Genomic DNA, 12183 nt, shown 5'->3' with positions numbered 1-12183 from the left:
GTGTTAGTTTGTGTTAGATTCAAGTTTCTGGCAAGGGTAGTCATAAGGTTAACATGTGACTGACTGGGTTAAGACTGTGTTAGCCTGTTGAGCTAAAGCCTAGGAATTGGCCCTGTGACTTGGATCCGTCTCTTCAAGGAGGAGGTCAAAGGGGGGTGAAGTGTAAAACAGGTGGTTCGGTGACCTCGCTCTTGTGATGAGTAACTTGTCTGAGACCTGAAAAGTTACATTGTCTGGCGCACAGGAGACCTGGGTTAGAACCCCATCAGTCAAACTGTCACGTGTCTTCAGGTCTCAGGCAAGGTTGTTCATCACATACATTGATCACCAAACCACCTCTGGTGCACTCTCATTAAATGGGGTGCACAGATCCTTCTGCTTCTGTTTGTCACAGAAAGTGTTGTTGTGTAGTAGGCCTGATTTCCATCCCAGTCAGTTATATTGGTGCCGTGATCTCTGAGTAAGAGGTGAAAGGGGGTTGAAATGTAACTTTTGATGAGTAACCTTGCTGGAGACTTGATGACTTGTGTTAGCTTCCAGAACTCATCCATATGGGCTTTAGCTAAGTGGGCTAACACAGTCTTGTGACATGTAGGAGACCTGGTTCGAACCCAGTTCGTCTCAAGATTAAATAGGGAGTGGACAGGCTATCCTTAGAAGGACTATGACAGGGCTTTTCAACTGTATTCTTATGGGGGCCAATTTGTCCTGTTTAACGCGAACTGTGATCATCATAGAGGGGAACAGAAGGTACATTCATATTCCAGAGTCTTAGCTATCAGGAATGGAGTTGATAGCTGAAACGGTTTGAACGCTAGAGCCAAATTCATAGGAAGAAAATAAATTCAACATGCCACATTAGCTTCAGAAACCACCAGAAGCTTCTTGAACTTGAAATGATAGTTTGTAAACTTGACACACAGACAATGAATGCAATATCTCAAATCATATCAAATTTTATTGGTCACATACACTTGGTTGGCAGATGTTAATGCAAGTGTAGCGAAATGCTTGTGCTTCTAGTTCCGACAGTGCAGTAATATCTAACAAGTAATCTAACAATTCCCCAACAACTACCTAATGCACACAAATCTAAAGGGATGGAATAAGAATATGTACATATAAATATATGGATGAGCGATGGCCGAGCGGCATAGGCAAGATGCAATAGATGGTATAAGATGCAGTATATACATATGAGATTAGTAATGTAAGATATGTAAACATTATTAAAATGGCATTGTTTAAAGTGACTAGTGAGTCTCTATGTAGGCAGCAGCCTCTGAGTTAGTGATTGCTGTTTAGCAGTCTGATGGCCTTGAGAATTTCAATAAGTATTTTTCTACGGCTGGCCATACTTTCCACCTGGATACCCCTACCCCGGTCAACAGACCTGCACCACCCACAGCATCTTGCCCAACCCTCTCCCGTTTCTCCTTCACCCAAATCCAGATAGCCGATGTTCTAAAAGAGCTGCAAAATCTGGACCCCTACAAATCAGCCGGGCTAGACAATCTGGACCCTCTCTTTCTAAAATTATCTGCCGCAATTGTTGCAACCCCTATTACTAGCCTGTTCAACCTCTCTTTCGTATCGTCTGAGATCCTCAAAGATTGGAAAGCTGCCGCGGTCATGACCCTCTTCAAAGGGGGAGACACTCTAGACCCAAACTGTTGCAGACCTATATCTATCTTATCCTGCCTTTCTAAGGTCTTCGAAAGCCAAGTTAACAAAACAGATTACCGACCATTTCGAATCCCACCGTACCTTCTCCGCTATGCAATCTGGTTTCCGAGCTGGTCATGGGTGCACCTCAGCCACACTCAAGGTCCTAAATGATATTATAACCGCCATCGATAAGAGACAATACTGTGCAGCTGTATTCATCAACCTGGCCAAGGCTTTCGACTCTGTCAATCACCACATTCTTATCAGCAGACTCAACAGCCTTGGTTTCTCAAATGTTTGCCTCGCCTGGTTCACCAACTACTTCTCAGACAGAGTTCAGTGTGTCAAATCAGAGGGCCTGTTGTCCGGTGATTCTCTGATCCACCTCTACACAGACGACACCATTCTGTATACTTCTGACCCTTCTTTGGACACTGTGTTAACTAACCTCCAGACGAGCTTCAATGCCATACAACTCTCCTTCCGTGGCCTCCAACTGCTCTTAAATACAAGTAAAACTAAATGCATGCTCTTCAATCGATCGCTGCCCGCACTTGTCCGCCCGTCCAGCATCACTACTCTGGACGGCTCTGACTTAGAATATGTGGACAACTACAAATACCTAGGTGTCTGGTTAGATTGTAAACTCCCCACGATCAAACCGACATAAAAAATAAAATGAAACGCAGGCTAACGTGGTCAGAAATCTCAACTAGCAAGCAAGTCGCAGCAATGAATAATTGAGTGCGTGCGCATTCACGCGAAGGGGGGAGAATTCTGGTAGGTGGGAGCTTTACGGCACAACACCGGCTCAATGGCAAGGATAGTTGGTTAGCTAGCATGTCACCACTTTGAAAAATCTGACTACACAAACAGTGAGCTAATGTTAACTAGCTAGCTAAATATCACCTGGTGGGCTAGCTTGTAAGGCACTTTGATTGGCTAGTTAGCTACATTAGCTAAAGTTGGCTAGCTAGCTCACAAAGGATTTGTGGGCTCAATGTTTTCTCCATACAAAACACAGAAAACTGTTTTCTTCCACGAGTGCATCTGTTGTACATTTCTAATCAAATGACCTGTGAAGTCAGTTAGAAATATCAGCAGGGATGTAAATTAAGCTAGCCCGAGGCTAATACTTTTCAGACTGGGCTAGTAGAAAATGTGCCAAACTAGCCTGACACAGCAGGGAAATTTTGCCTTTACAAACATCACATTCCACAGATGTAGGATCAGAATGTTACCCAGGCTAATAGAAATTGTGGTCTGCTGGGCATTGCCCAAAATCCTTATGTTCTATCTCTGCATGTCAGTCCCTTTCAGAATATCCCCTTACCACTGTTGGTCCTCCTCAGTGACCTTACGGCTGAGGGTTTAACTTTCCTCTTGAGAATTAGAATCATAAGTACAGCCGTATAGCTCATTGCAATACTTCACCTCTTCCGGCAAAAGGTACTCTAGACTGTCCTGATCATCTAGTTGAGCATTTCAGATAATTCCTCCATCCCAGCAGAAATGTCCCATCCACATAGTAGTATTTTAGATCTGCAGATACTGATATAAGACCAAAGCCCAGTCTATTTTAAAATGACTATAGTCAAGTCTGTTGATTATAGTATTTAAATACAGATGTTATCATTTTAGTAATCAACCTAGCTAGCCGGTAAAAAAATGTTGGGGGGTCTTTCAGATGGGCGAACCGGAAGCCCAATGACAACAGTCGGGTCTGCAGCTGCCATTTTCCATTGGGAAAGAGAAATGGCCCTATTTTTACCAGAAAAGGCAGCTCATCCACCATGGCAGAAGAGGAAGATCCAGACTGTTGATTGGGAAACAAGAACAAACTTTGAGGCATGTTGAGGGACCACTTGCCACGTTGTCCAAGGTGGGTTTGTGTTATGATAAACAATGCATTTTCTGTCCAGATAAAGATGATGATACAGCATTGAAAAATACCTACCAGTGCAGCCCTCAGACCATCCGGTGCATGGATATCCTGTGCCAGTGTGATGACATCCTGTGCCAGTGTGATCTGAGTGCAAGCGTCCAATTGTAGAGACTACAGCAGATCGAGCCTGTGGACAGACAGGTCAGTAACTCATAAAATGTGATACAACATTTCATTTGTATATTTATCTGCAGAGTAGGTTTGTGTATGGTTCCCATGATTTAAGATTGGGTGTTGAGGGACCACTTGTCACATTGTCCAAGCTGTGTTTGTGTTATGATAAACAATGCGTTTTCTGTCAAGATAAAGATGGTGATACAGCATTGAAAAAGACCTACCACTGACCAAATGTCTCTTTGTTTTCCAGTCTAACAAGAGTGCATCCTTCAGACCATCCGGTGCATGGACAATGTTAGACTGGAAAACAAAGAGACATTTGGTCAGTGGTAGGTCTTTTTTTTATATGCATGCCTGCAAAGCCATTACACAACACTAAACAATGCATTAATTGGACTATAACGGTGACAAACAGTACCCACAAACTGTGGTGGCCTACATAAAGCTGTCCTAACAGGAGTCCCAAAACCTTACAACCACTACACATGGCTGTCAGCGGAGCCTTGTCTGGCAGCAAAACAGTTAACTCAGCCTCATTTACTGCCTTTAAAAAAAACATAGCTGATATGGCTGACTTGCTTATAAATGTTTTGGTTTCTACTGAAAATTGAGATGTACAAACTATGGCATAGGGGGACGACGAGCGGATAAGAGGCAATCCGTAATTTCGATTAAGACAATGAGCGAGCTCGGACGGACGTAGTCAATATAACTATTTGTTCAGGACTTTTGAAATGTACAGCGACAGAATTCAGAACATGGGCCGTTCTTACAGTATTCTCCCTGTACACCAAGTCAGAACCGTAGGATAAATAAAGGGGGCATATAAGCAGACAATGAAAGCTCTTACAATATTCGATGATGACATTTCTCTAAAACAGGCTATAGGCTACAGGTGCACCAGCAAGTCAGAACAGTAGGCTAAATTATGAAGGGAAAAGGGACCAAATTAATAGGGTGAGGCACATGGGCTACTAACAGCTTACTACACAACATACACGTAGTATTAATGTCTTAGCTACAGTATACATATCTCCCTGGCATATTACCTAATTTATGCAGCAGTATACCATTTTTGTACTCACCTTGTTTGGACTCACCTTGTGACAGGAATGTCATCGTCGTGTGTGTAGGTGGCAAGGAAGTCAGGCGCAGGAGAAACCAACTTGGTATAACTGGAGTTGTTTAATAAATAATAAACAAACACAAACTCCAAAACCAATGTACATAAAAATAACATGGGTAAAAAATAACCGTAGCTCACCAATACAAAATACACAAAACCAATAACAAACAAAACAATCTCGGACAAGGACATGGAGGAAAACAGAGGGTTAAATACACAACATGTAATGAATGGGATTGGAACCAGGTGTGTAGGAAAACAAGACAAAACCAATGGAAAATGAAAAAGTGATGGCTAGAAGACCGGTGACGTCGACCGCCGAGCACCATCCGAACAAGGAGGGGCCTCGACTTCGGCAGAAGTCGTAACAGTACCCCCCCACTGACGAGCCGCGCGTCGACACCGGCCTCGGGGACGACGAGGTTCAGGGCGTACCGGATGGAGACGATGGAACTCTCGCAGCAGGGAAGGATCTAACATCCTCCACCGGAACCCAGCATCTCTCCTCCGGACCGTACCCCTCCTAGTCCACGAGGTACTGAAGGCCCCTCACCCGAGGGGCTCCCTCAATGTCCAGAGGGGGTGGAGGAACCTCCCACACCTCAGCCTCCTGGAGCGGGCCAGCCACCACCGGCCTGAGGAGAGACACATGGAACGAGGGGTTAATGCGGTAATGGGGGGGAAGATTTAACCTATAACATACCTCGTTTACTCTCCTCAGGACTTAAAACGGCCCCACAAACCACGGACTCAGCTTCCGGCAGGGCAGGCAGAGGGGCAGGTTTCTGGTCGAGAGCCAGACCCTGACTGGGGCCTCACTGCGGTGACGGTCTGCGCCAACTTTCTGGCGTAGTATGGCACGCTGAAGGTGGACGTGAGCGGCGTCCCAGGTCTCCTCCGCAAGCCGGAACCAGTGGTCCACCGCAGGAGCCTCGGTCTGACTCTGATGCCAAGGGGCCAGAACCGGCTGATACCCCAACACTGAAAGGGAGAGAGGTTAGTGGAGGAGTGGCGGAGCGAGTTCTGAGCCATCTCTGCCCAGGGCACGAACGCCGCCCACTCCACCGGCCGGTTCTGGCAATAAGACCTCAGAAACCTACCCACATCCTGGTTAACTCTTTCCACCTGCCCGTTACTCTCAGGGTGAAAACATGAGGTAAGGCTGCCCGAGACCCCCAGACGCTCCATGAATGCCTTCCAGACCCTTGACGTGAACTGGGGACCCCGATCAAACACTATATCGTCAGGCACCCCGTAGTGCCGAAAGACGTGTGTAAACAGAGCCTCTGCAGTTTGTAAGGCCGTAGGGAGACCGGGCAAAGGGAGGAGACGACAGGACTTAGAAAAACGATCCACAACGACCAGGATCGTGGTGTTACCTTGTGAAGATGGAAGATCAGTTATGAAATCCACCGACAAGTGCGACCACGGCCGTTGTGGAACGGGTAAGGGTTGTAACTTACCTCTGGGTAGGTGTCTAGGAGCCTTGCACTGGGCGCACACCGAGCAGGAGGAAACATAAACCCTCACATCCTTAGCTAAGGTGGGCCACCAGTACCTCCCGCTAAGACAGCGCATCGTCCGACCAATCCCAGGATGACCAGAGGAGGGTAACGTGTGAGCCCAGTAGATCAATCGGTTGCGGACAGCAGACGGAACATACAGATGCCCAGCTGGACACTGAGGGGAAACGGGCTCTGCACGTGACGCCCGCTCAATGTCCGCGTCCAGCTCCCACACTACCGGTGCCACCAAACAAGAGGCTGGGATTATGGGAGTGGGATCCATGGACCGCTCCTCTGTGTCATACAGCCGGGACAGTGCGTCTGCCTTAACGTTCTGGGAACCTGATCTGTAAGAGACGGTAAACACAAAACGGGTGAAAAACATGGCCCACCTTGCCTGGCGAGGATTCAGTCTCCTTGCCTCCCGGATGTACTCCAGATTGCTGTGGTCAGTCCAGATGAGAAAAGGGTGTTTAGCCCCCTCAAGCCAATGTCTCCATGCCTTCAAAGCCTTGATGATAGCCAACAGCTCCCGGTCCCCCACATCATAGTTTCGCTCCGCCGGGCTGAGCATCTTAGAGAAGAAAGCACAAGGGCGGAGCTTAGGTGGCGTACCCGAGCGCTGAGAGAGCACAGCTCCTATCCCAGCCTCAGATGCGTCCACCTCCACTATGAATTGCAAAGACGGATCCGGATGAGCCAACACAGGAACCGAAGTAAACAGAGCCTTCAGTTTCCTAAAAGCCCTGTCCGCCCCAGTCGACCACTGCAAGCGCACCGGGCCTCCCTTCAGCAGTGAGGTAATGGGAGCAGCTACCTGACCAAAACCCCGGATAAACCTCCGGTAGTAATTGGCAAACCCTAACAATCGCTGCACCTCCTTCATCGTGGTGGGAGTCGGCCAATTACGCACGGCTGTAATGCGGTCACTTTCCATCTCCACTCCTGACGTGAATAGGCGTTACCCTGAGAAGAAGACGGACTGTTGAAAAAACAGGCATTTCTCAGCCTTGACATACAGGTCATGCTCCAACAGGCGACCAAGCACTCTGCGCACCAGGGACACATGCTCGGCGCGTGTAGCGGAGTAAATCAAAATGTCATCGATATACACCACTACACCCTGCCCGTGTAGGTCCCTAAAAATCTCGTCTACAAAAGATTGGAAGACTGACGAAGCATTCTTCAACCCGTACGGCATGACGAGGTACTCATAATGCCTTGAGGTGGTACTAAATGCTGTCTTCCACTCGTCTCCATCTCGGATACGCACCAGATTGTACGCACTCCTGAGATCCAGTTTAGTGAAGAAGCGCGCCCCGTGCATTAACTCAATCGCCGTGGTGATCAGAGGTAGCGGGTAACTGTACCCCACCGTGATTTTATTGAGACCTCGATAATCAATGCACGGGTGCAGACCTCCATCCTTCTTCTTCACAAAAAAGAAACTCGAGGAGACGGGTGAAATGGAGGGCCGAATGTACCCCTGACGCAGGGATTCGGAGACATATGTCTCCATAGCCACCGTCTCCGCTTGCGACAGAGGATACACGTGACTCCTGGGAAGTGCAGCGTCTACCATGAGATTTATCGCACAATCCCCCTGTCGATGGGGTGGTAATTGAGTCACCTTCTTTTTACAGAAGGCGAGAGCCAAATCGGTATATTCGGGGGGAATGCGCACGGTGGAGACCTGGTCTGGACTTTCCACTGTAGTAGCACCAACGGAAACCCCTACACACCTACCTGAGCACTCTCGCGACCACCCCGTGAGAGCCCTCTGTGGCCAAGAAAAAGTGGGGTTATGACAAAATAACCAAGGTAGACCCAGCACCACGGGATACGCAGGAGTGTCCATAAGGAAAATACACATTTTTTCCTTGTGACCCCCCTGCGTCACCATACTCAAAGGAGCTGTGACCTCCCTGATTAACCCTGACCCTAATGGTCGACTATCTAAGGTGTGAACGGGGAAAGGCACATCCACGGGTACAATGGGGATCCTTAAACTATGAGCAAAAGCTTGATCAATGAAATTCCCAGCCGCGCCTGAATCTACTAGCGCCATAATGCTGGGAACGCGGGGGGGGGGAATCAGGAAAAGTAACTGACACAAACATAAGTGCAACAGAGGGCTCTGGATGAGAATGGTGCCTACTCACCTGGGGTGGCACCAGAGCGCACTGCCTGTTACCTCGATTCCCAGAGGAACCTATCCGGCACCGACCAGCAGTGTGACCTCTGCGGCCACAGATGGAGCGCGAGCGGGAACCCCCTCCGGTCTCCCTGTGCACCCCCTCACCCAGTTCCCTGGGTATAGGAGAGGGGGTGCAGGAGAATGGAAACACCAGACCCCAATCTGGATGTCCGCGAGCAGCTAGCAGGTTGTCCAGCCGGATGGACAGATCCACCAACTGGTCGAAGGTGAGGGTGGTGTCTCTGCAGGCCAGCTCCCGACGGACATCCTCACGCAGACTACAGCGGTAATGGTCGATCAGGGCCCTGTGATTCCATCCCGCACCGGCTGCCAGGGTCCTGAACTCTAGGGCAAAATCCTGGACGCTCCTTGTCTCCTGCCTCAGATGGTAGAGGCGCTTATCCACCGCTCTGCCTCAGGTGGATGGTCAAAGACTGCCCGAAAACGGCGGGTGAACTCCTCATAATGGTCCAACGCCGCAACTCCTTCTCCACACACAGCGCTGACCCACTCCAGGGCTCTCCCGGTGAGGCACGAGACGAGGGCGAAACTCTTCTCACAGTCAGATAGAACTGGGTGGACCGTGGCCAGGAAAAGGTCTAATTGGAGTAGGAAACCCCGGCAGGTGGCAGCACTTCCGTCGTACCCCTGAGGCATGGATAGACGGATGCAACCGGGTTCAGGTTGAGAAGGGGTGCTTAGGATAGACCCCGGTTGGGCTGGTGGAGGCGCTGGAAAAACTCTGTCTCTCCCAGCAGTCCATATTCTGGACAACGCGATCCATGGCGGCGCATAGATGGTGAAGCTTCTCCGCATTCTCCAGGACGCGCTCCTCCACCTCCATGTCCGGGGTACCTTCTCCTGCTGACTTCATATTTTTGGTCTGAGATTCTGTCATCGTCGTGTGTGTAGGTTGCAAGGAAGTCAGGCACAGGAGAAACCAACTTGGTATAACTGGAGTTGTTTAATAAATAATAAACAAACACGAACTCCAAAACCAACGTACATAAAAATAACATGGGTAAAAAAATACCCGTAGCTCACCAATACAAAATACACGAAACCATTAACAAACAAAACAATCTCGGACAAGGACATGAAGGAAAACAGAGGGTTAAATACACAACATGTAATGAATGGGATTGGAACCAGGTGTGTAGGAAAACAAGACAAAACCAATGGAAAATGAAAAATGGATCAGTGATGGCTAGAAGTCCGGTGACGTCGACCGCCGAGCACCACCCGAACAAGGAGGGGCCTCGACTTCGGCAGAAGTCGTGACAAGGAAGGTGCCACGGCGGTCCTTCGTGGGCAACTTTTGTCATCAAACTTTGACATTCTTGGGATTTATGGTGCTTTCAATACAACTGGAAACTCATGACGTTAGTGATCTTCAGGTTGGAGCTCTAGAAAGAGACCTGAGTTCCCAACTTGGAATTCTGAGTTGGATGACCATTCAAACCATATTTTCCCAGTTGGAGCTCGTTTTTTTCAGAGTTCCCAGTTGTCTTGAACTCATTGAAGTCTGAGATTTCCCAGTTCCATGTTTCCAGTTGTTTTGAACGCGGCAGAGGTCATGCTGGATTGACAGCATGGCCAATGTTGAATGTTTGTCCTTTTAAGTTTGGAAAAGAGACCCTTAAACCCAGACTTGGACCACACAACCACTCCACTGAATAGCAGGCTAGTGATTGCTTTGCAATGCTTGCAGTTAGCCACTGATTCCTTCCAAACTGCTCATTGTTGAATTTGCAATTTCCAACTTGTTGTGTAATGTTTATATCCAATGGCCGACGAGCACCGATACATTTTATCTATAATTTCTCTTTTTAATTTCTCTTAAAATGACAAGGATTAAAAAGGATTTGCCAGTAGATTGATTCATGATGACTGCTAGCTTGCTAGCTAAGATTTTGAAAGTCTGATGTTGACATGATCAGTCCAATCAAAGCTACTGTAGATATTGACGTCATTTTGTCTGTTTTCCAATGACCTTGAGCCTTCTTGGATGGGCACTTCTAATGTAACTCTATGGTAGCACCCAAGGGGCTTGAATTTTCTAGCTCTCCCTGTAGATTTTGCGGTGACATAGTGTCCCCATGAGTGAGAAAACACTGAGCCAATCATGGCGCAACTAGAGAACATTACCAACCCCTACCAACCCCTATTTTCTGCTGACTCCCCCACCACCACAGAAAGCACTGAGTTAGGCTCAAACGCCTGCATTTTGGAACTGCCTTACACAAGATAGCAAAAAAGAGACCATGTTTGTATGTGGCTTTATTAACTCAATGATTATTTTTATCATGTTTTACATTGTTTGCATACAGATATGTGACACATATTAATGCCAAAATAACATTCAAAACAGGCAACAAAAAACATTAGCTCAGCAAAAAAAGAAACATCCCTTTTTCAGGACCCTGTCTTTCAAAGTTCATTCGTTAGAATCCAAATAACTTCACAGATCTTCATTGTAAAGGGTTTAAACACTGTTTCCCATGCTTGTTTAATGAACCATAAACAATTAATGAACATGTACCTGTGGAACGGTCGTTAAGACACTAACAGCTTACAGACAGTAGGCAATTAAGGTCACAGTTATGAAAACTTAGGACACTAAAGAGGCCTTTCTACTGACTCTGAAAAACACCAAAAGAAAGATGCCAAGGGTCCCTGCTCACTTGCGTAAATGTGCCTTAGACATGCTGCAAGGAGACATGAGGACTGCAGATGTGGCCAGGGCAATAAATTGCGATGTCTGTACTGTGAGATGCCAAAGACAGCGCTACAGAGAGACAGGACGGACAGCTGATCGTCCTCGCAGTGGCAGATCACGTGTAACAACACCTGGACAGGATCAGTACATCCAAACACAACTGCCCGAGTTACACCAGGAACACACAATCCCTCCAGCAGTGCTCAGACTGTCCGAAATAGGCTGAGAGAGGCTGGACTGAGGGCTTGTAGGCCTGTTGTAAGGCAGGTCCTCACCAGACATCACCGGCAACAACGTTGCCTATGGGCACAAACCCATCGTCGCTGGACCAGACAGGACTGGCGAAAAGTGCTCTTCACTGACGGGTCACGGTTTTGTCTCACCAGGGGTGATGGTCGGATTCGTGTTTATCATTGAAGGAATTAGCGTTACACCAAGGCCTGTACACCAAGGCCTGAGCGGAAACGATTTGGAGGTGGAGGGTCCATCATGGTCTGGGGCGGTGTGTCACGGCATCATCGGACTGAGTTTGTTGTCATTGCAGGCAATCTCAACGCTGTGCGTTACAGGGAATGCCAAGAGTGTGCAAAGCTGTCATCAAGGCAAATGGTGGCTACTGAAGAATCTCAAATATAAAATATATATTGATTTGTTTAACACTTTTTTGGTTACTACATGATTCCATATGTGTTATTTCATAGTTTTGATGTCTTCACTATTATTCTACAATGTAGAAAATAGTAAAATAAAGAAAAACCCTTGAATGAGTAGGTGTGTACAATCTTTTGACTGGTACTATATATATATATATATATATATATATATATATATATATATATATATATATATAGCTAAACAGGTGGGGCTCAAAATGATGGGTCGCCCCTGCTTGTATGTAATATAACC

The sequence above is a fragment of the Salmo salar genome, chromosome 28 (assembly GCF_965601325.2).
Source record: "Salmo salar chromosome 28, fSalSal1, whole genome shotgun sequence".
In the NCBI taxonomy this organism is placed as follows: Eukaryota; Metazoa; Chordata; class Actinopteri; order Salmoniformes; family Salmonidae; genus Salmo; species Salmo salar.
This window is presented reverse-complemented; position numbering follows the sequence as displayed.